At 37.7% G+C, this 25,326-nt stretch overlaps 1 protein-coding gene across 1 annotated transcript in view; it reads left to right on the forward strand.

Moving 5' to 3' along the window:
• The window catches only part of LOC134669617 (RNA polymerase II elongation factor Ell), an 83,757-nt gene that overhangs the window by 18,103 nt on the left and 40,328 nt on the right, over positions 1 to 25,326 (forward strand). The gene's annotated exons all lie outside the window — the stretch shown is intronic.

A 25,326-nucleotide genomic window follows, 5' to 3' on the forward strand; every position in this document is an offset into this window, starting at 1 on the left:
ACTCGGTGCATGCGAGCGTGGTGGAGGCAGCTCAGGCCACCTCGCCACCGGGGCCTCGGAGCGCAGGCCTTGACTCGCCTCGAGCGTACCAGTTAACGTTTGCGGCACTCGATACGCTTGCGAAATTATATGATGACCCACTTAGCCGATTTCGTTTTGCTGCTTACTTGTTGCTGCGGTCGGTAATCTATACATTTTTATCCTAAACTTTAAAGGAATTAAGGATAAGTTTTGTATCTATCACTCGTTTGTTCATAATCGTGTCTCAATCGACTGATTTCAATCGCGCCGCGTCGATTTGCATTGAACGCTGACCGTTTAATCAGCTATTAGCTTGGATTGCTTCCCGATGTCTACCATGTTTAGGTTGCAACGTTTAGTCGCAAAAAGCGAGACTAATGCAATTTTGTTTACAAGTTGATTATCCCCGGCTGATCCCCGCGGCGGCGGCGCGCGACGCCCGGCGCCTTCGACCGGTTTACTTGTTGCCACTGTCCGACTCGCCTGCCGGTTTGACGTGATCTTTTCTCGTTGCTCGCCGTAAGCCCTCTGCTCATATGTAAACGACCCCAGGAACCTCATTTTATGTCTTCACACATCTCAACCTGCACAAGTTGCATCATTCAAATGCTTACCTAATTGAAATCCTGATTCGATCCATCCGCATTTATGTTACTTTATTTTATAAGTGGTTTTTATGATGTCGTGATTAACCTCTGGGTCGTCGTGCCGGTGTGCAGTTTTTTTACATAACGACATTGGATTGCAAATTGCAAAGTCAGACAATTGATTTAACTGCACTCGATCACGCAAATATATTACTAGCTCGTCTAGCTCGACGCAACCTTGGGTTTGTGATTTTTATAAATAATCCCAGAAACTTTGGGGGATTAATGACTTTTCTGCGAACATTACCACCGTTTCGTTTGTCGAATATCTCGCTACCGGTGCTTTAGGTGTGAGACGCTCTGGCATGCATCCAAGTTGCACATTATAACCACAATTCAATGAGTCGTGGACCAGAATAGTAAATAAGATAGAGTGGACGGTATAAAAATAGCTACCGTTCCAGTCACCAATGCTACTGCACCTCACAGGTACGGCCGTTGTCCTCCCCTAGGCTTCTCTCATGGTCTATTGTCTTATTCGTGTGCGTACGCCTGGACACGTTCTCAGTGCACGTTTTAATCAATGCATAAAATCTGGCGCGATGAACTCGCGTCTTTTCTTCCGATGACATGTACTCATTAACTGTAAATTAATGTTGGCGTTTTTGAAACGGGTAACGAACTAAAGACAATGAACTTCACGTATTAGTTTCGCTGTCATAACTATTTGCATTTCTGCGGATTGTGTAAGTGTATTTATTGTCATAAGTAGACGTCAAAACACTTTACTAGCAAAATAGGTGTTTTATAACTTTACAGATTACGATAAATTACTGTTTAGCTAGTCAGTGTGATTTCTTATGTAATTGTAACTGCGTGATATCTGAAAACTGTGATTTCCGTCGTTAATATTTATGCTGAATGGCTTTATAATTTCGCGAGCAGATATTTGACTCTAGTTACATATTTATTTCACAAACTTTCATAATACCGTCAGCAGTATTTTTATTTCTAAGAACTTACATTGTTTTTGGATTAAAATTGTTTTTCCGTCGGCGCTATTATAATTAGATCTTTTATCAAAGATAGCGTAAAGTTATCGCGAATGTTTCAAGTATTATCAAAATGATTCACGTTTCATAGATGTACATTGAACCCGTTCTGTATTACAAAACTGAATGTTCATCCATCACGTAAGTTGGATGCGATTCGAGGCGGTCACCGTCGGGTCGATGTCCTGCCGGGGACTTTAATACCTCTCAAGTTAGCTCAAACCCCGAAGGTTTAACTCGCTTCAGGGACAATAGGCACTTCTGTTCAATTAATTATTACCCTACACACTTTACCGTAGGAATTATTTGAAATGGTTTCGCATAAATTACTTGTTGTTGATGTTATATATACGCAATAGGCAGTTTAGACGCGTTTTATTGCCTTGCTCGTGCTTTGAGAACTCGCCGTGTGGCACGCGGTGCATTTAAATTGAACCTTTCCTCGCCTGGAACTCTATAAGGAGTAATAAATTTAATGAATGTGACAAAAAGGAAAATTACATATGGATAAAGCTTTTCCGGATTATCTCAGTAGCTCACATGTACTTCTTAATATCTAATTGTAGAAGTCATGAATTCAAACTGTTTTATCACAATTCCGCTTTAAATCCTAGAACCCTTAACTTCTCACAAAATTCCCTGAAAGTTGGGTACGTGGGTTTTCCACGAAGAACTAGTATTTACTCAATCTTTTAGGTATTTTGCGAAATACTTTTATTGTATATAGGTCGCTAGTTTTAAAGCCAATTTTTGTTTCTTTGTGGGTTGACATATGTCTTCATCATAGATACTTAACCGGGCAAGTAATGTCCACAATTCATTAATATTCGTGTACCTATTTCAAGTTTTACTTTTTCTGACTGAACAAAGGGAGGCTGACAAGATTTTATCAGATCACAATGACTGCCCATCAAGCTAACAATAGTGTTTATACTCGCAAGGACAAGCTATTCAGGAGCACGTCCACTTAGCAATGATCTTGAATACAGCCTATTGTTTAAGGCTCCTCAGTTTTGCTCTAAAACCCGTGAATTGGCGAATGGAAAACACTTATTGTATAATTGGGTCGTACACCTGGTACTCGCTTTACGCATTACCACTTACTACCAAACCGACGGAATAATTAAGTGATAAAGGAAATTATGGTTTGAAGTTTAAATGGGTTTATCCTACCCCATATACTCGTAATGTCTATTCACCTTATATATCTGTAACTTACGTAGATACGCCAGATACATAATATATAGGTACGAAGTACAATCAATGTTTTTTTTTATATAACAGCTGTATTTTTCCGCGATTTCGTGGTTGGCCTCATAGTAAAAGTTGTTGTGTTTTTAACGTAAGTCAATCTTATTGCGTAGACTGTCGATGTAGATATTGTAGATTATGATAATTGCCCTGGATTTTAGAGTAACGATAATATTCCGTTATGCCGCATGTATACCTTAATACTTGTTCGGTTGGCTAGGTGCTAATTTGAACATATCTTCTAACTGTACTGATCTGCCATAACAAGTTAACATCTTTATACATTAAAGGTTGTGTTTCCTATAGATATTTAATCATGTGCTTTTGACAAAAAGCAAACAATCTTATCACTTAGAGAATAGATCCGCGATTTGCTGCATGACTCTTTAATTAATGAGGAGTATTTGGAGTATGTACACCAGAAGACCGGCTACACGCTGAGGGTGTTCCAGCTTCGATCGCGCCACTACGTGCACTTCAACTCTTTTGTGGTGCGCGTGCCGCGACCAGAGTTGGGCAAAATGTAATCGACTGACGATTAACGATTAAAATTAACCGACTTAATCGCGAGCAACGATTAAAAGTGACGATTAATTAATTTTAGTCGAAAAGCTCCGACTAATATTGTCACGATTAAATTAATCGTCGACTAATTACCGGCGATTAATTTTTTTAATCGATTAATTAGTTCGATTAATTTTCTCTCGATTAATTTTAGCAATAAATATGGTCTTTTTAACCGACTTTAATTCGTCTGAAACATTTATAAATAATATAAGTAACAGACGAATTTTTATGTATGTTCACTTGGAGACTATTAATTTCGACCGTCTTCGAATTTTGTTTTTGTTTGAAAAGGGATGTTTTAGAGTTCGTCCCATTTTGTTATCAATAAAATACTGAAATCGCTATAGGCATACCTAAAGCAAAATTATCATTTTTTTAAACAAACACGTGCATTTGCTCTCGAAAGGTACTTACTATTGTGCGAATTATATAGACCGGCTGACGAAAATATAATAATGGCATTTTAAGCTCTGTAGGCAATTTTTTTTGTTAAAGGTTGTTCTTATCTCGGGTTATGTTGACAGTTCTTAAGGTCGTATAACAATGGCAAATTATGGATAAACGGATTGTTATCTATTTTGCAATTTCTAGTCCTGTGTAAACAATAAAACAAACCGACAAAGAGTACGTATGCTTAGTATTTTATGTCACTGTATTATATGCCACGTGTTATTAGTTTCTCAACTTACCCAGGTGTTTAACCCTTAAATGCATGATTTTGTGTTTTTGCCGGAAATTAGTAGTAGTAGTAGTAGTAGTAGTAGTAGTAGTAGTAATCACTTTATTGTACACAACACAGGTTTACATAATATTTACAGAAATAAAGGTACAAAGGCGAGCTTATCCCTGCAAGGGATCTCTTAAATTAATATATGTATCACATAATTGTTTCCTGATTCTAGGAAAAATGGTAAAAAAAATATAGCATCGATTTTTACTGCGAAAGTGCGAAATCAGTGTTGGAAGTTGCATAGGCTAAATCATATTTTATGTAAATATATAATTACATACTAGTAAGAGATATAGGAAAAATCTTACTGCCATCAGAAAGGTATACTATTTGTGATATTCCTATGATAAATTCTTGAAATATAAAATTATTACAAACCCCGAAAAATGTGCCCAAAATCACATTGTAAGTAATTACTGCATTGACAAGTTGAAACCTTATAGAAAACAACTGATAAGAGGTAAGTAATGTGTTTGCTCTTTCATACACATACGTCGTTCTCTTTCTAATTTTTATACCTGCGCTACAAGCCCTAAACCCTTACGTATAGTTAGTTTTTTTTTGCATTAGAAATTAGGTAAACAATCTTGATGTGTCTTTTAATTGAAAAACACATTTTAAAAATAAGTTACGGCAAATATGAAACAATTATGAATCTAATACGATCATCTATATTCTTCTGCTTTCGTAAGTAATAGTTACTGATCTTTAAAAAGCGTTTTTCAATTAAAAGACATTTCAAGATCGCTTACCTTCTTGCAAGTTCTTTCTAATGCTAAAAAACGAACTATAGAGATGCCGCGCTAAGTTATCCGCATTATTATAGTAACCAATGTAACCATCTTATATTATTGAAGCACATTTATAACACTGGAATGGTTTTTAATGTGTACGCAAGAAGTTTTGATTTTTAGTTACATACAAAAATGACCACCTGTCTACTTTCAATCGAGAGTTAATCGAGAAATTTAATCGATTAATATTAAGATTAATTCAATTTCAATCGTATGTTAGGTCGACTAAATTAATCGCGATTAAATTAATCGCCGATTAATTTTGACGATTAACTTTTTTAATCGATTGATTAGTCGATTAAAAAGTTAATCGATTAATGCCCATCTCTGGCCGCGACCACTGCAGGGGACCATCGAGTGCGCCGACTTCTGGCCGAAAGGTGTCGTGTTTCGGAGGTTCCGGGGCAAACTGCCGAATCCGACACAAGAGCAGCCGATGCAACGGAGCCACGCCGTTTTGTCGACTAAATAGTGTTTAGTTTTAAGTTTATAAAATACATTATGTATGTTAGTCTGTAAGGTATTTGTAATATGGGCCTTGTTGCCTGAATTAAATTTCTAAATAAATAAATAAATAAATAGCCTCATAGGCGATATGTAAGTACCTACGTCAAGTTGCAACTCTATTTAGTTCAGCGGTCCGTGCAGCTCTTCTTCTCCCTGCCCTTATCCTACGTTATGTGGGGTCGACACAACATGTTGTTTCTCTTCCATTCTCCTCTGTCTTTCGTCACCTCAGCACACGCTCCTTTCTTTCTCATATCCTCTTTCACACAATCCATCCATAGTTTTTTGGGCCTACCATCCGCTCTCAGTTCATCAACATTCATCTCTAACATTGTTTTGCCTATATGGCATTCATCCCTCATTACATGCCCTTACCACACTAACCTACTACTCCTCATCTTCTCCGTTACCGGTGCTACATTAAAAACTTCCCCTTATGTACTCATTCTTAAGCCGATCCTTTCTCGTCATTCCACACATGCATCTCAACATTCTCATTTCTGCAGTCCGTGCTATGACTAAACATACCCACATCCCTGAGATCGGATCAGCGGGAGCCAGCCGATTACAAACACGATCTCTGCTAACCGGAACATAATAGTAAGAGAAGGTTGCCTATAATCAGTTATCTCGCGCTGAGGCCGGTTGGTTGCTTACACTGGTTTGGCCATGGGGTCAATGTTGGATACGTTCAATTGGTGTCCGTGAAGGTAATTGACATTTATAATTATATTAAACATGTCTAAAACGATTAAGAATATCAAAGCAACATGTATTCTTGATTATTAGCGAAATTGCTTGAAGCATGCAAGCATTGTCATTTTTACTGCAACTTCATTTTGAAATGCCGACTCAGGGATATCCATATTTCGGAACACTTTATTTGTCCATTATTAATTTAGGAGAGTGACCCAAATGCAAATAAAATTACTTAGCTAATTACTAGCTGGCTGGCTAAGCTAAATTGCTCAGTCAGCCAGCTAGCCGCCCCTACTTCAAAGCATTCTTTGAAAATCTCAGCTATTACAACTGCCATTAATTCCAAACGTTCTTCGAAAGCCTGAATGACAAGTACAGACAGAAGCATGCCGTCTAGATAGTTTGTAAAATGTTTGTTTACCTACTTATGAGCGGGGTGTCAGGCAGGAGCGCCGGCGGAACCGTGCCGATTTCCTCGTGGTAATTGCCGAAGTATGCGGACGGCGCTGTCGTCTTATTGGGGCTGCGCTACGTGAGCGCTCACTTTCACTTCGCAAACGCAGCCCCGCTGGACAAAGCTTCCAGCCGCATACCGATACCGCAAGTGGACACTCTTCGATATACCTTAGGAAGATTGTATTATACGATATGTCATCATTGCGAATGATGCACCTGTAACGCGTTCTTTCTTAGGTGAAAAATAAAGGCGAGTAACGATATGTCCAAATTGTATACGCTTTTACGGATACTATTTGGATATTATCTTAGGGCTTCGGCGTGTAAATATTTATAGTCTGGACATCAACAGAAGTTTTAGATCCCATCTCAATACATTAAATCACTATCCACATACGCTTCGCTATCTTTGACATATAAAAGTCGATTTGATATGTCAGGTAATTTATTTAATATCTCAGTCGAGGCTACAACCTCGGTACATTCGGCCTCAAATCTAGGCACTCTCTTACTTAACCACATTGATGCAACAGGGACTATACTTGTAAACTTTTTTACGACCTCTTTATTACATGTATTTGGCGTTATTGGCTGCTTGTTTGAGAAATTGATTTAATAATTTCATATAGTTATCAAAATCTTTCAGACATATAAAGTAGGTACAAATGATAGAGTTTTTATTGGTCGGTACTTTAACAGATTTACGATCCATTTTTAATGATTGCAAATTAGTCATTAATGCAGCAGTAATACCGTTGTAAGTGCCAACATTCGTGCTCCTTAATTATACCAATCGCGGTCACATTGCATTAAAAGATTGTCAAAATTACAAGATTATTCTATTTTGAAAATCATCGCAGTAGGATCCTTGTACCTTTTTAACACAGTTTAGCAGGTGTAAAGAAAGATCAACTCTTTTTCCTTAGAACGCATCTTCGGTTAGCTGTTACGAAATCGACGTTTACATTACCCATTAGTACGTAATAAGTAAAGATGTACATTCGTATTCATACCTGTATACTTGCTACCTATAAAACTCATGCTCTATATTCATCTCTGTAAAGAAATAAAATCTTATTGCACTCTTCAATGGAGGTATTTTCCATTACACAAAGGACCGAATGACCGAAGCGTTATAAAATGATTTAGGTCGTATTAAGGAATTCGAAATTTAAAGCTACGTATCTAACTACTACCGTTTAAGTCTTAGGCAAGAGATCTTGCTAAAAAAAAAGTAAAATTTCCGTGAAGTGACACGTTTTTATTTATTAGACACACTTCCAGTCACTCGATATTACCAATACGGATACAAGATGTACATAACTATTTCGTCTATTCACTTTCACTTCGTGGCATGATTTTTTCGCAAAATCTTAGTCCGCCAGATATACGTATTGTTAAATTGTATCATGCAGTTTCCTAAATAAAATTGATAGAGGCTATTTGGCCGAACGACCTTTGCGCAAGTTGCGTTCGACCATTAAGGACACGGGCGACCGTTACAACAGTACTATGATTAAACTTGCTTCATTTCTGATGTTGCTTATTATTCTAGGATTTAATTTGCCAATCATTTGCTTTTCCTTTTTTTTTTCTGTCGTCTTTAGCTTAATGCGTACAGCGCAGCGCACACTTTGTGGTACAAATTTTGTAAGTACATCTACAATTCTACAGCATTGGTCAGAAGTAAAGAATACAATACCTCGATAACTTGAAAAAAAAACTCATTTAATATTCAAAAGTCCTCAAAGTATCACAAAGCTAATCTGAATGCAATAAAAATATAACATTCACAGTTATAGTGACCAATAACAACTTTTTGTAATACAGACTCAATAATAAGACAAACACCTATCTGATTTGGTCTGTAGTATTTAACAATAGGCATTACGGTATACTTATCCGCGTAAGACCCGTTACATATTATCAACTGTGCGTTATACGGTATTAATGCTCAATTCAAAATCTATTAAACATGTGTGTGAAAATGAAGTGTTATATACTTTTGGCCAAGGTTGTTGGGTATTTTGAACTATTTAACATACTTGAGACACTTGAGTGCGTCCCAAAAATGGCGGTTATCTCCGCTAGAAGAAAGCCTTATCTATGACTGATTGTTTGACATTGTCCACGACGGCGTGGGGCCAAGCCGGTATCCCGCGCCTAACATTTGCCTCACAAGTTTTGTCCGTCGCAGTCGGTTTAATGATGTTTTACCATTAAAGAAGGGAAAGCTGTCGTGTGGCCGCGTCCATCAAACATAGGTAATACCGCTTTCGTTCGATACCTGACGAGGAAGTGCGTTTCAACGCTAATACCTATTATGACTCGTTAGTGCTGTTTCTAACAAACACATTTTATTATAAGGTGAAGCCGTACGCATCACAAATAAAAAAGTTTATAGTTTGTAAGTACACGTGAGTTTGTATTTCTTTAAGGCGGTTGCAGTCTTTCAAGCATAATATCCATAGATTTGATTTATGGGCTTTGTTTCCTTTTTTTTATTATTGAATTGTAAGTATTGGCTCAATAGAAGCTATCAAATGGCAAAAGAGAGTTCTAGTGACAGTTATTAGTGTGTGACATTTCAAAGATCATACGTAAATACTATATTTAGTTTATCAGAAGTTTATCAGACTAAAATATAACTAAACAGCATTAGGTCACGTGTCGCCATTTAAAACCATTTAACGGTAGGCTAAATGCTTGTCTTTACAAAACCGATCGTAAATCTGCTAAGTGGGAAACATAAAATCTGTATTCATGATAAGGATTGCTCGTTAATTTGACTGGTAAACGGAAGTAAAGACTTCACAAGAGGAGTCTTAAACAGTGTTTAGAATCGAATATAGAAAAACAGTTAAGTAACTGGGACATTCCACAGAAAGGTCTACTTTATCGGCAATGTGACGCGTATGGAAGCTACCTTAATGACCTACAGACATCTGTATTGTATACCGCGACTTGGATGAATCGCATGTTGGACCGGCAGCTATCAAATCTTGAATTTAGCTAAGTTATCAAACTTTATGATGCCGAATATCTGCTTGTTAGTTTTATCACAAGTATTAAAAAATAGCTTCACGTATATCCGACGCTTTTCTGGAATGCCCCACTTACTAGGTACTATGTCGACATCCTTTTTTATCAGGCGCAGTCCTAAAATTAAATGCAATGTTATAAATAAGAATTCTCACATTGTAAACATATTTAAAAATCAGTTAGAATTATATTTCTATGCATATGTACATAAATGATGTCAGATTAGTACAAATCGTGCCCCAGTTCTCATAAATTGACATTGGATATTCATAATATAGGTACCTTAATGTTCCTCAATGTTTTTATAGAGCTCGGCTTGCCCTACTGGCCTCCTATGCACATTGCATACATACGTAATACAACTACACGGCCTTGCCAAACTTGCTTGAATAAAACAAAAGATGCAGACTATTGTTTTCCTATAAACTTATTTTTCTAAGGGCCACTTGCACCATTCACTGATCCCGGGGTTAACCGCTTAAACCTGTAGTTACTATGGTTACCGGTACAATTTGACACTGGATTAACGGTTTAACCGGTTAACTCCGGTGGGATGGTGCAAGTGGCACTAAACCACACAGCTAGAATTGGTTTACACTGTAATTTATTAAACTTTACAATATGTAGGAATGTAAGACTACATATAGTTAGATTGAATTTACCAAGGACCAAAGGGCAATATTTCGTCGAGGAAGGCAGGTCGAATCCAGAGCAAAGTGAAAGATTCTAGAATAGATTTTCTTGAGTGAGGAAATAATCTGCCTTAAAAGTAGCAGTAGAGTAAAGGCACTATGGTGCACTTTCGCCAGTCAATAGTACATTTTCACCTTAGTCGCATGGGCCTGACTGACCTTATATTAATGAGGTGAGACATATCTGTGACCTACCAAATCAACAATGATTTATCAATGCGACACCGGATTTGCATTATTATCAAAACACTTAATTACTTTACTACAATTAATTTTGCAGACATTTCATTTTTTTCTCGAATTGTATCAGTATGTTTATGTTTATGTGTATCATCTATAATTCTATTACCCCTTTAGGAGCATTCCACGGGCTGTCCCGTACAAACGCATTTAATTTTCTGTGCATATTTTTGTCCATTTGTCATAGAAAAGGAAACTCTTATACCTGCAAATCTTCAAAAAAATCGCGTTTGTACTGGACAAACGGTAGACAATTTCATGGAATGCTCCTTTAACACAATATGAACGCGAAAATTTTCCCTATAGTTAGCCCTGCCCTTAAAAAAAAGAGATCTTTGTGAACTCTAAGATCAACAATGTTGAACAACATCCAGTGAAACAGTAAACAGTATAAACCAGCAGTTTATCGACAGCTGATTTGCGTTATTAGCGAGACACATAATTACCCACATAAACCTGCGACTGACTGAATGATGTTTACTTACGTTAACAGTAAAGGCGCACTCACACTAGCAGCGAGATAGAGGGAACCATAGACGGGTCAATAATAAAGACGGATCATAACATAACACTGTACAATGTTGCTGTTCCATTTCAGCGAGATCGAATGGGGCATTCCACGAAAAGGTCTAAAGGTCTATACTTTGTCGAGGACGTGACAGCTAATTTAATAACGTGCAGAAATCTATATTATAATATAGATCGTGTTAAGACGCGTTCGTATTGTCATGCCGTTAAAAGGTTAGATTTGTCAAATTCGCGTGACATCGTGAATGACACGATCTAGATACTTGAATTTAATCCTTTACTAGGCTAAGTACGTTAGTACGTAAGTACCTCATACGTTACTTAATACATGTGTTCTATTTTCGATTAATAATGAGAAGCACGATGGTTCTAAAGATAAGTAATCTTCATTTTTTACTAGTCTCTACTATTACCGACACTTGCTTATTATCTGTGTGGCCTGGAAAGTAAGAGCTCCTACCTAAAGAAACAATTGAATTTCTAATATAACGCTCACAAAAGAAGCGTTCATTATAATCATTAAATCATCATTAATATGTTGATGAATTTCATAACTAACGAGTTTTCTTCAGTCAACCGGTAAAGTTTTTGTAAATACACATTATCAGGCGTACTGTGTTCTTGAGACATTTTTCTGCCAAATATTTCACCATTCTTATTTGACAAATGTATACGTACTTAAGTTTCACTTACATTTAACCATTTATTGGAATTTCTATTAGGGACAGTTCTATCACTTGGTTGTCTTGAAATAATCAAAATATTGATATTGATATAAACATCTGATAACTTATCATTGTTGCATGCGTCTTCAACAATATATTATTTATGCAAAATATCGTTGTCGAGTTGATACCAGAGGTCGCCGAAACCGATACTAAGTAATATTTAGATTTTACAGTTATATTTATTTTTCGCTCTCGACTTTTTTTTCACCACTGATAACCTGCCTGATAATGCGTATTCAACTTCAAGATATTCACAAGAGACGACACGTAGGTACTAGATCCATTTTAGATACCTTATAGTTTAGATATCAACTAGTTCTCTTTTGCAGCGCAATTCGGGCAACCAATGTCACTTTTACGTTAGATAGAGTGGAAATCGTTCAAAAGTATCTCCAGAATCGCGCAAATGTTAAATTTGACAGGTTAGACTTTAAACATATCGTTATCGTATCTTGGTGATGTCTAAAAGATATCTATTAGATGTCTATTTCAAAATCCGAATCGGGCCCAACGTCTTCTATTAGTATTTTAGTAGGTACCTGAGTACGTACTCGCAACAGTAATTTTGCCGGTGATGTCGTTCGTTTGGATATTATCCCATTATTCCCTTTTTAGGGTTCCGTACCCAAAGGGTAAAACGGGACCCTATTACTAAGACTTCGCTGTCCGTCGGACGTCCGTCCGTCCGTCCGTCTGTCACCAGGCTGTATCTCACGAACCGTGATAGCTAGACAGTTGAAATTTTCACAGGTGATGTATTTCTGCTGCCGCTATAACAACAAATACTAAAAACAGAATAAAATAAAGATTTAAATGGGGCTCCCATACAACAAACGTGATTTTTGACCAAAGTTAAGCAACGTCGGGAGTGGTCAGTACTTGGATGGGTGACCGTTTTTCTTTGCTTTTTTTTTGTTTTTTTTTTTGCATAATGGTACGGAACCCTTCGTGCGCGAGTCCGACTCGCACTTGCCCGGTTTTTTTTTACATTTATTTTGGCAACAAACAGTCTTGTTTTGTTAGACGGATTCGAGTAAAAGTTATCATTATTAATGTAATTGTGTTTATTTGGGTCTCGGTCAAGTTTCCGAAAAATTGAACTTCATAATACTGGGTTAAATTCCTGAAACAAACTGGACTGACTACATCTACTCATCTACTGCGGTTGGCTTGTTCTAAAAAGTTATTTGACCGACTTGTGATCTAGATTATAGATAATCTACGGTTATAGACGATTTCTGTGCATAAATTCATTAAATCTGGTAGGCCATTTTCGCGTGAACAAGTAACAAACGTCCATAGATTAATTTTACCAACTTTTGCTAGCACTTTTTACAAAATACTAGCTGACGATTTTAATAGTAAGAGTACGATGACTTGCATGACCTTCTGACCGTAGCAACCTAAGGCTGAAGGGTCTCCCAGATACCTACTTGTTATGTATTTTGTAGTAGTTCGTAGCGAGAACATTGTATTTTACAATGACGCATGCTAATCATTCCGAATTTGTTAATTTATTTATCTCTCCTACTTATTCAATAAATGTCAGCACTGGACAGCAGTAGAAACGTCTCTCCCGAACAACCTTTTGGGTAGCGGCGTCAATTTAAAATCCAATTTGCATAAAAAGATCTCCATTTATTGGCAATCTCGTTATCATCGAATTCGAGGCTAAATTCTCTCCAACGGAAAAGTAAGCCAAGTTTTTTCTACTGACAAAAAGCTAACATTTACGTAACAACCTATTGGTATCATTCTCATTTTGAAGGCATGCCCGTCAAAAGCTGTCCGGTAAAAAATATACTCGAATCGGTCATGGATTAGCTTTCTCTTGAATAACCCATGGGCGCCTCATTATTTAATGGTTTTATTTTGTAATTTTTTTATTAAATTGTTGCTATCGAATGAAAAACATTTAGGTCAAGAATGGATAGATATACAAGTGGACTATTGTGAAGTTAATGTCGTGCATATTGATTGTAGTTCAATTCGACACATTTAACTTTCCTTTAGTAGACCTTGTCTCATTGTATTAAGGGTTAGGAATGGTCATTTCGCGTATTAAAGATGGTACTGATAAGCAGAGTAAACAAACCAGTACTTCTCTAGTACGTATATTTTTACCTATTCATAAAAGTAAAGTGCAATCATGCAAGTTTGACTTTATACAAACTTTTCCAACACGTAGCTGTATATAGTTGTCAAATATACGTGTATCTTTGTACACTATTTCCAATAGTAAGGCCAAAAACATATATTTGGGTCGACCGTACAGAAGACGAAATAAACTTAGTGCATAAACAGCCTGGCTTACATTACGAAAGCTCGCAATGGAGCCTATAATAAATTGTATCTGGCGGCTTACGTAAGTCAGGTAAAAGTTACCGCTGGCTTGTGCCACTCCAAACTTTAAGTTAGCCAAGCTTTCTGGGTACGCTTAGCTGACCTGCCATGCAAAAATCTACGAACTTGACATTTAGACCTATTAATGCTGCGGTGACTACGATCTTTTAACATAACCCAGAATGGATCAAAATTACAAGCCATATCAGATAACACGTATTATCAGATGGTGATTGTATATTTGAATCCAAATCCTGTTCCTGGGTATTCATACATTTACAACTTTAATAACTGCAAAAAATAAACCGATAAAACAATTCTCATGGTAACAATGAGAATGTGTTGCAATACCTAATACTTCTAAATACATTCCGTTATCGTGTATAAAAGTTATGCTTTAACTAAATGAAGTAATAAATCTGAAATATCAATGCATAGAAAACAATCGCATTTACTTAGGTAACTCAATGAGATTGTTACTTGGCACGGCCTTCACCCCGAAACCTATTTATACAGCATAATAAAAAGAGAAGTCTACCGAATAAGTATGACTAATCCCAGCAAGCGAGGGCCTATAGGTATGAATGAATTTCTATATGGACTATAAAACCATGATGATCGTTTTATGGATTGGATATTTGATCGGTACTTAATCGCTTAAAACCATCTCGTTTGCCAAAGTAACGAAACTATCTGACACATTTTTTTTTTGTACAAAAACTGTTTAAAAATATGAAAAGGAAGTAACCAGTGTGACCTAATTTCGTGGCACGGTAAAAATACTAAACGCCCCCACAAATCCCAAACTTGGAATGGAACAACAAGAAACCGGTCCCCGTTAACCACTTTATTGTTTTCGTCCTGATGTCTCAAGCAAACTTTTATGTCCAGCATTGTAGTCTCAGATTATATAATATTCATTTATTTTTAAAGTTACATAGCCTTAATGTCCTAATCAGGAAAATACCCCGAATATCAATTGTGCGTGCATATCTGTGGTGGTCGATGTTAGGAATGTGACATATTAAGGTACTATACTCTTGTCTAATATACCATCAACGAATGACATTTCCATTTCAAGTTCTTCAATAAATGTCACTATTAAAATTCATCAAAACACCGTTCTTGTGGTTTATAAGAAGGAATGTGTTTCCCACCTGATTTTGAACTTAATTTCAAAGTGATAGGGTTCAATATTGCATGAATTCTGATACCCTTATATTAAGCCTTTTGTGTTATCGACAACACCTTAAACCCAATGTCATACAATGCATGGTACTTACTAGGAAGGATACTTTCCAAAGTTCGAATGCCAACAGTGTAACGTAAAATTCTCTCATAGTGGTAAAGAAGGACATAGTAAGGTTGTACATGTACGGTAATGTAAGTATTCAAATCATTTCATTTGAACACATGTGATGTTACGTTCTTATTTTCTAAACATTGTATTCATATAACGTGTTTCGAGTTACGTGGCAAAGCAAGGCAGCCTTTTTTTGCTGAATTAATTTATTGAACTAATGGATCCTGTCAGTATATTTGAATTTACATGGGATCGACATGAAAACATCCTGTAGGCAATAAAAACTGAATCAATTAAGAAACAAGAGAAGGAAGTTGTCACGACCAATCGAATATACATATTTTTTCTAGTTACATATTTCCATAGGTACATATTTACCTGATGTCAGTTACAACAACTTACATTGCCGAATGTTGTCAGCATAAAAAATGATCTGCAATAAATAAAAATCAGAAGTGCCAATATATTATAAGAATATATTGCTGTCCGATTAAATGATACCTATAATTATAATATATTCACATTTGGATTGGCCTTTCTGTTATTGACATTAAGATATTTAAGATTTTAATTACCACCGAATGTTTTACATAAGCACATTGCGCTTTGCACTTCTGTATGAAAATAATGTTATCGACAAATATGGTATAGTATACCATTTTAGGAGGAGAAATTTAATCTTAATTTGATTATAATGATTGAAGTAACCGAGAACACGCTTGTTGCAAGGTCAATATTAACCAAGGGCAACTTGTCGCTCCCAACGCGAACAGCTTTTGCAACTTATTTTAATGAGTTCCCCTTGTTTTTTATATTATATTTCGTATTTCAATGTTTAACAATTTTAGATCATGTAATTTTCAATCGGGTTCTACAACTATGAACTAAACCGACAAATTACATGCATGTTAAAATCACTCTATGACAGACTGACTTGCGTTAAAATGCGACAAACGTTGTTAATAGGATTGTCAGTCAGACAAACACATCGAAAAGCATAAACTCTCCTTATTGTCAGTCGGGTAAAAAGATAATTTCGTTGGGAAATATCCGCTTGGAAACAATAAGGGGCGCACCTCGACATGCCTATCTCGACGACGGCATATTGAATCCAGCCACCGCGCGCAGTTTCGCAGTCAATTTGTCTGCTTTATTGTGTGTGTTCCACGCCGGCGTTGTTTGCCTTCGCCCGTCGAACATTCTGTCTGCCAATATCATTCAAATCCAAAGATTTGTTTGCTTTTGCACCTTACCCCATTGTAATAAGACACATGCCGCCTTTGACCGTACATTTATTTATTAACTCACGACGACTGATATCCTCGTTTATAAGCGGTGGAAAACTGTTGCAATAGTTTTTAAATGTCTATTCAACACGTTTTGATGAGGCCACCTATTACACACATTCTACTTAGAACCTGGACATTAAACTGTAAATAACCCACAATTTGAGTAGTTCGTTACGTTATCCAATTTCCTTTGTTAAGCGTGTATTCTAGTCTAGATATTTGATACATTATTATTGAGGCATGTCAGCATTATGACGTTTCCTGTAAACTTGTTTCATATTACAAACGGTGCAGCCTTCATTATATTTAAATGCTCTTAAGTGGCTCCGACTTCCCTGAGACGATCAATCGCGCTTGTTAAGATATAAGATTGACAGTCGCGATTAACCGTTTATGACCCCGATTGAAGAAATTATCAAGCGCGGTTACGTGATTATGATTAGACAAACAAAACGTATGAGCCACCATGATCATTTCGCTGTGTTATTGAGACGATTGATAGTCGTTTATGATAGTCGGATTTGGCAGGCTTGAAAAATCCGAAAACATTGATGCATCGATTGAAATTGCATTAGTCGTATGTCAAAGGGCTTCACAAGAACATTTATAACGTAAGTCTGTTTGATTGATCGTTTTGGGACCATATTATGAGATTTATAAGTTTGTGATGTGTAAAGGTTTAAAAGCTGATCAGAAGTCGATGTGATAATTTTGTTTTTACATCAGATTGCCAAATGGATCTATAATTTTATGTCATTCGACTAAGTGGGTTATAAAAATAGAGCTTAATAAACATCCTCATAAGCATAACGCTCAAATATCTGATGTGGTAGGTTCTCAGACGTAATTTACATCCGTAGAGACGGAGGCGTGGCCGTCGTCACGTCGCGTCGGCGCCAAATCTACGCCAGCGTATTGTTCCCGATCTCAATTTTCTCGTCTAGCATAAAACACGTTATTCATTTCCCTCTTTGACATATTTAAAATTAATACGCGTAAATGTGTGAGGGTCGAGGATTTTTTTAAATAAAATACTACGAATGTAGTGTCAGTCAGTATATATGTTTAATGCACATGTGACTTTTCTAAAGCTCCTCTCCCGGGTAGTCACAATTTTCTTGACTCTATCTTTGTAACATTTTGGAGTGTGTTAGTAGCGTGTGTTTATTCTAGCTGAATGTAGCCACGAGTATTATAATTTATATTACTTTTCCTTCGTAGTTCCACATCGATTTCATGTTCAATTATGCACCCCATTAAGAGAGCGAGCGTGATCTTCGACAAAAATTCCTCGTATCCGATCGCGACTCTCGCGCGTCTCGCACCTTGATCCAAATACTTGTCACAATGTCTCGGCGTCACTAGTCCGTCTTAGACTGCACCTCGCCTTGCGCACTACCTTGGCGGACTACAGGCAAACGGTCATAGATAATTGCACATTGCATCTTAATTTCATCATTCGTTAAAAGTCTTACTAAATATCTAATTTCAGCTATTCTTCACTAAACGTTTCTAAATCTTTGTAACGTAACCGACGTTGCAAAATTTAGCAAATTTTAGAATTTTCATTATTTGCAATTCACGTTATAGGTAAATAATTAATTTTAATGTCAGCGACATGTGTGTGTGTGTGTGTGTGTGTGTGTGTGTGTGTGTGTGTGTGTGTGTGAGTAGGCAACAATGATGTGATTAGGTTGTGCGAGTTAGTAAAAGTAATGCCGAGCGAATGCACAATGGCCGTCTTCTGTTTAGTGAGAACATCCATTCACCTTTTACTTACCATTGTTTTTGAAGACGAAATCTCATTGCAAGGTAAATCATACGAAAACAGCATCATACCATAGTAGGGACGAAAACATGCTTAATCTAATACGTATTTATTATTCTGTATTGTATGAATCATTGGATAAATAAACAGCCGTGTGCGCAGGGCTAGGTGCCGGAACTGTTACGGAATGGCTGTATTTAGGTTAGAGGTAATTAACTTATGAACGCATTTGGAACTAATTTGAATCGGTTTAATTAGTTGAACGACATGTGTACTCAGTTGCACGCCCGGTGGTTTGACGGCACCTCTTCGCCTTCGATAAAGTTTTCGCAACAAAATTTCAACATTTTAATGTATCTCAATTATGAAAGATTTCTATATATTTCGCTTTGTATCAAAAGGTGTGCCGGCAACGTTTGTTACGCAAGTCGATCACGTGGTCCGCCAGTGGTTATGTCGAGCGAGTCAGGTATGTATCGACGGAACTCCTATCGGGCGTTGAGTAACTTTGGAAAGAGCGTCGTAACGTAGTTTCGATACAGCCTCGCGACGTAAGGCCGTGGTTGCAGTCACGTCGGTGAGAGGCGCCCCTCTGACGGAAGGTCGCAACTCACAAGTGGCAGCCGCGAAGGAGAACGGCCCCAGAATGGATCCTTGCGGAGACCTGCCTGACAGCCGTGAGCGCGAGCCTTGCACACAAAACAATGCATACGCCGACTTTTTCTCTACACAAGCACGAGTCTTATTTATCCTTCTTGTCTAAATTTTCCCAATGATTATCATTGGCCTTTCCCGCAATCAAGTTTGTTTATATGACGTTATAAAAGATATGTAGTCATTTCGATAAACGCCCTTCGCGTGTTGATTGCGCTAAGCATTTGGATAATAATATCTAATCAATTCATTACACACGCGCAAATAATTAATGTGTGCATAGTTCATTCACCGTAACAAACTTTATGTAAGTAAAGTCATTCCGAAGATGACCTCAAATTTTCGCAAGGGCTTGCAATTATTTGTGTATTTTTCTTGAATGTGAGATAATGATTTCGCGATGTTTCTTTGTTTCAAAGTAACCGAACGAAGAAATGTGAAGGCAAGGTATTCTGGTTCGGGCGTCACGCTTTAAGACTCGCATCGGCCAATAAGAGAGCGTTTGGCGCGTGTAGAATCCAAGCAAAATGAGGAGTGGGCGCACCTCACTGGCAACAATGCGCGAGCTTGGAATATTGTTTTATTTTTCACATATAATTAAATGAATCGGTGTTACCTCACTGCTGCCGAGGATTGCGACAAGCGCGGCCACACCGTCCATTAGAAAGTCGGCGAATATGCAAATAGTATCGTAGAAACCTCACGAATAACTGGCCACTCACTTCTGCGATGAAAGTTACTAGGTACTACCGTTAATAAATTGTGTTACGACAATATCCTCGACCTCTATGCGTTGCCAAATTTGTAAACTGGTTTTTATAATGGTATCGAATTGGTATTTGAAGTTTTTTGTGATTTTTTGAAACGACTCTACATGTCTCAATTTTATATTAGGATCGCTTTTACTTTTAACCAAACATTGCTATGCTTGATTAAATTTAATCTGATATTGTCATTTATCACTATATCTTTATAGTGTTGCAGTTTAGAATTTTTTCATTATACCTACTTTTAGCTGAGTTTACTTTCTTATGTCGCTTTGTATATTGTTTACAGGTTATTTACCGTATCGCAACTATAATTAGAGCAGTGTTTTGTCTGATTTTCTATATTGACTAGGAGGAAATTTACACTAAGCCGTAAGCAATTAGCGTTGAAGCGATCACATCCCATCCGCGTGGAATCCCCGCCACCAACCGTGTTCGAGTGAACCATATATTATCGCGGCTGGTGACGTGGGCCGCTATCTTAATATTATCATTCTGTATTCACGGTCCGCGTATCTAAAGTCGAATTTACATCGCGCGACCTGCACTTCAACCGTGTCACGTCAACAAGATAAAAAGCGATATCATAAGACTTCTGTGCAATATGCCTACTTGCGTTTGCTGCTCAAAATTTATGTACGTGTTATTATTGAATTACTACTGACAAGAAGGAAATCATTAACTGTCAGCAAAACAACGCTCGGTGGGCCCGTCCCCAACCTACTACGTAGAATTGTTTGTTACTTGTTATATCTCACCGATCGAGAGCCGAACCGGTCCGTTTGTAGCGGCCTCTCACTTTGCAACTCCGTGTACCGCTTGACGCGTACTGTGAAATTAGGTAACCACAATACAGGATAAAGAAATTCCCCTCGGGTTAAACAAAAAACTGCTTAAACGCCCGTTTAAATATAATGAAAATGAATGACGCAAGTAAACAGACACCGGAACAGTGAACATGACGTCCAAGAAAGAATCACGGAGCGACTAAAAGGCGTTCGAATACCTTGAAAAACGGATGATGGATTTCCTTGTATTTCCCAGCCTTACCGAGCGTACAATCAAACGACCTTCGCTAGAATACAAATAACTATACCAACGACCTTGACATAATACAATATGCAGATGCATTGCACTCCTTACCCATAAATATCTATATCTAATCATTTGTTTTGTTATGTTAGTGACAATACGAGAAAAGAAAGAGCAACAAGCAATATTATGGCAGAACATGAGCACACAGATGATGCGGGCGAGACGGCTGATCGCCGAATGCCAAAGTATTCCGTCGCGTCGCGCTCTTTATATCGGGCAGTGGTGCCGCAGAGAAAGCCGCCGCGCTCCCCGCGTGCCCTCGCACGCCGCCGCCGGCCGTAGCGGGTTTTTTCCTCATTAGCTCCGTATAGGTACTGTGGCTTGTGTTTATCAGTCGCGACTTGCGTTTTGATAGACGTCACACACAAATGTTTTTGTGCGATTAGCGACTCTTCGTTAGAATTGAAAAACAAATGTCAATTTGTTTATGAATTCTCGCCGGTGCTTAGATGAGTTTTATGGCGTAAATTACGCAATTACCTTGATGAAAACCGGCAGTAAACATGGCTCAGTGAGCGGAAATCAATGCGGAACTAAATAGGCCATTACCACTGACAAATGACGTTTTAAGTCTCATTTTCACCTGTAATTTTCAGCGTTAGCTTGTAAAAGCACGTGATCCAATGGGTGTCAGTTAACACGTTAGCGGCGGGACTTGTTGGGTTATTGCACGGTCCCCGCTTGACGGCGCACTCTTTAATAGGTTAATTGTCTGGCATTGTGGTGCTGGCACACATCGCAGCCGCGACCTTAAAAGTGACTAGCGGCCACGCATGTAGGTGTACGCGTCACCGGACCAATCATTCACATCGCTCACTGAGCGCCCACCTGGTGCGAACCAGCATAACAAAAACCTTCCATTACGCATCCTTCTTAAAGATCTCGAAACCACGCATAAAGTGGTTCATCTAAGGCGAGAAATCGGTAAGCGAAGTGAATACAGCAGACGATGGACGACCCATAATGTGATTTTTTCCTCACTGCGTAAACCGCGTAACATAAATATCGGATGATGAATTTGCTTGTTTAAAGACATGCACGTGTGTTTGTTCCACCATTCCCCTGAGCAAGTCAATAGGCCGTCGCTTTCATTTTCCGTCGAAGTCACTTTTACATGAAACAATCATTTGTTGAACACAGTAATGAAGAACATGATAAATATCTGTTCGTTCGCGACTAACCGGACCGTGAATCCAAATCCGTACGACCTCCTTAAATGGATTCTTCGTATCGGTACAGTTGTATTTAGATGACATTGTCGTCCCACTTCCGAGTGAGAAAATAAAGTGAGTTTTGCTCCGGTAGTTTGCGGATTCATTAATAAAATGTGTAGGAGCGTGATGGTGAAATGGTACGATGTGTTCCGTCGTGCAGCGACGTTGCCAGTCCAGGGGTGTCATCCAAACAGCTTACCGAAATTGAGTATATCCGACGTTCATTGAAACCAGTATGGCACTACGCTTATGTTTCGAGGCTTCGAGTTACAGTTACACTGGTTTTCCGGACCTCTCGAGTCTCTCGCTATCGGTAAGCCTTGAGAATGCAAGCCAGGCGCTGAAAGTGCTTACCGACTCACAGCGGTTGCATCGAACTACCTATTAGCCCAGGATACCCATATTTGGCTCTACAACGAGACCTGTCGTGGGTTTCTCGTGGGAGTAGACTGTTCTTTTATTGTCAACATCAACAGCAGGTGTTTGTTATCGCATTAGTCCAATTGAGTGGACACTGACTACTTTACTTTATTTTCATTTGGCTCGATTAAAAAGAAGCAAGCAAAACTAACCGGAGTGGAAAGTAGTAACGTACGAGTAGGTGATAGATATTGCAGTGTTTCGTTGTCTGTATGCTCCATATAAATAATTCAAAACTGCTTTTATGACGTCTAAGTCAAACACTTTGAAAACAGGAAGCAGCGGAAACTGCATGATTTCTGATTATGTCTACATATTTATCATTTAAGGACGATAAAACGTCCTATAATAAGATCTGTGAGTTCCTATAGTTGGCTTCCTGTATCTTCTTTAATGTTAATGTCACAGTTGGATCTCCAAATAAAAATTCCTTCGACTTCTATAAAGAATGTTGATAATCATTAAAGGTCGTCAATTTCATATATTCATGAATCGGGGGGCACGGCAGTGCCCCCGCCAAGTCGAGCGCGAAGCAAACACTGCCGTACCATCCTTTACTGGAACCATTTCGCCGCATTTTCAGGCCCCTATTTGAGAACCTCTGGATAAGACCAGAACGCAGAAATTTTGGTCATCCAGTAAGCTATAATCACATACTTAAAATCCAAAATTTCAAGTCTGTAGGTCATTTAGTTCCGAAGTTAAGCGAAAGCAAAGTTTCGCATTTATGAAACTCACTCATGATCATCAGAATAGAACTAGTACTTCCCATTAACTCAGAGAGCTGAAATTTGGTACAGAGTTAGGGTTTAATAGCCACATAAAGGGAAAACCTAAAAATATTGCAATATCAGTCACGTATTAAAGATCTAAGAACTGCATAAGTAAGTTTGTAATCCCATATAAATATATGATATTACAAAGTTACTGTTGCAGTTCCTACAAATAGTAGGTAAAGTAAAGTAAAGGTACACTACGATGTACGATGTGAGTATGAATGAAGATATGTTTAGTTATGATATGTGTATACATAGTATGGGTATGAGTACCCGAAAAGAAGGACTGCCTACAAAAAGAGATGAGATCCCATCAAAAACATTACATGTAAAAAATTGCAAGTCTCGCAACGCTTTTACTACAAAACAGTTTTGAGATGTAATGTGAAACCAAGTCGGTTATTTTAATCAGTGCCAGGGGGTGTTAAAACCGTATCAATAAGATATCTTTAATTTGTAATACGTATAATGACTTGGCCATCGCACGGCTGCATAATGACAAAAGGATCATCGTCACCTATTAAAAATAATTCTAATTGAACATAACGCTAGCGCTAATTGCAGTTTGAGCATTACACATATTTACGAGTACGGTACGAGTAAAGCATTATGTGCGATTGCCAAGTCATTATATGATGATTAGTGACGGATTGCTGATTATTATTTAATTATTAGATTTAATGAATGGGCAATACGAAAAACTGTTGCTACTGTACAAGAATCAGAACCGGAAAAAAAGAAAAGAAAGATTTGTAATAGTAAAAAAACTACTCCTAAAAAGAAAAAAAATGTGTTAAATAAGAAAATCTAATAAAATAAATCAATATGCCCACGTTTCTACAAAAAGAAGTGAAATCCCACCAAAAACATTCTGTAAAAAACTAGCCAAGTCTCGATGGAGCTGCTTGTTTATCTCTAAAAAGTAATGAAATCTAGACAAAGTCGTGCCAAGTCTAAGGTTCCTTACTGCGATTTCTTTATTATTATAGTTAATGTTGTGTGACTTGGCCGTTGAAGGGTACACAAGGGTACAAAACCAGGTGCTCCATGACACCATTGCACCAATCTGTCGCCAGAACCGCTACCCATTGACGATGGAAAATTGCCACTTGGAAAACGTTGATTCAATAACCAGTCAATTGTGACTTGATAAAGCTGCGTATTTCAATAATACTTATGTATGGGCGAGCCTGAAACAAACACTTCTTTTTGGTGCAATGGCAGATTGGTGCAATGGTGTCATGGAGCACCTGGTTTTGTACCCTTGTGTACCCTTCAACGGCCAAGTCACACAACATTAACTATAATAATAAAGAAATCGCAGTAAGGAACCTTAGACTTGGCACGACTTTGTCTAGATTTCATTACTTTTTAGAGATAAACAAGCAGCTCCATCGAGACTTGGCTAGTTTTTTACAGAATGTTTTTGGTGGGATTAATGATAGACGTAACGTAGGTACAGCATTCTTTTGGTTTTATAATACATGCCCGTAAAAGAACCGTCCTTGTGTATAATAGTTTCTCCAGCGCATTAATGAGATATGCTCAAGGGCATAATTTGGTTGAAGATAATACATATTTTAGATCGCAATTAACCTGGCCTAGTTTACCTAATGGCAGTAATGGCAGTATATGTACGTACTGCATGTTTTGTGTAATATTTAATTGTATTATTAGATTGTTCCGCATTCTGAATTATAATACCTCTTTTTAATATTATAATACAGGGTTGAACATTTCTAGAGACAGCTGAAAGGATAGTGTTTTCTAAGTGATCTACAATCGAGTGCATAAGAGCACTTG

The sequence above is a fragment of the Cydia fagiglandana genome, chromosome 12 (genome assembly GCF_963556715.1).
Source record: "Cydia fagiglandana chromosome 12, ilCydFagi1.1, whole genome shotgun sequence".
In the NCBI taxonomy this organism is placed as follows: domain Eukaryota; kingdom Metazoa; phylum Arthropoda; class Insecta; order Lepidoptera; family Tortricidae; genus Cydia; species Cydia fagiglandana.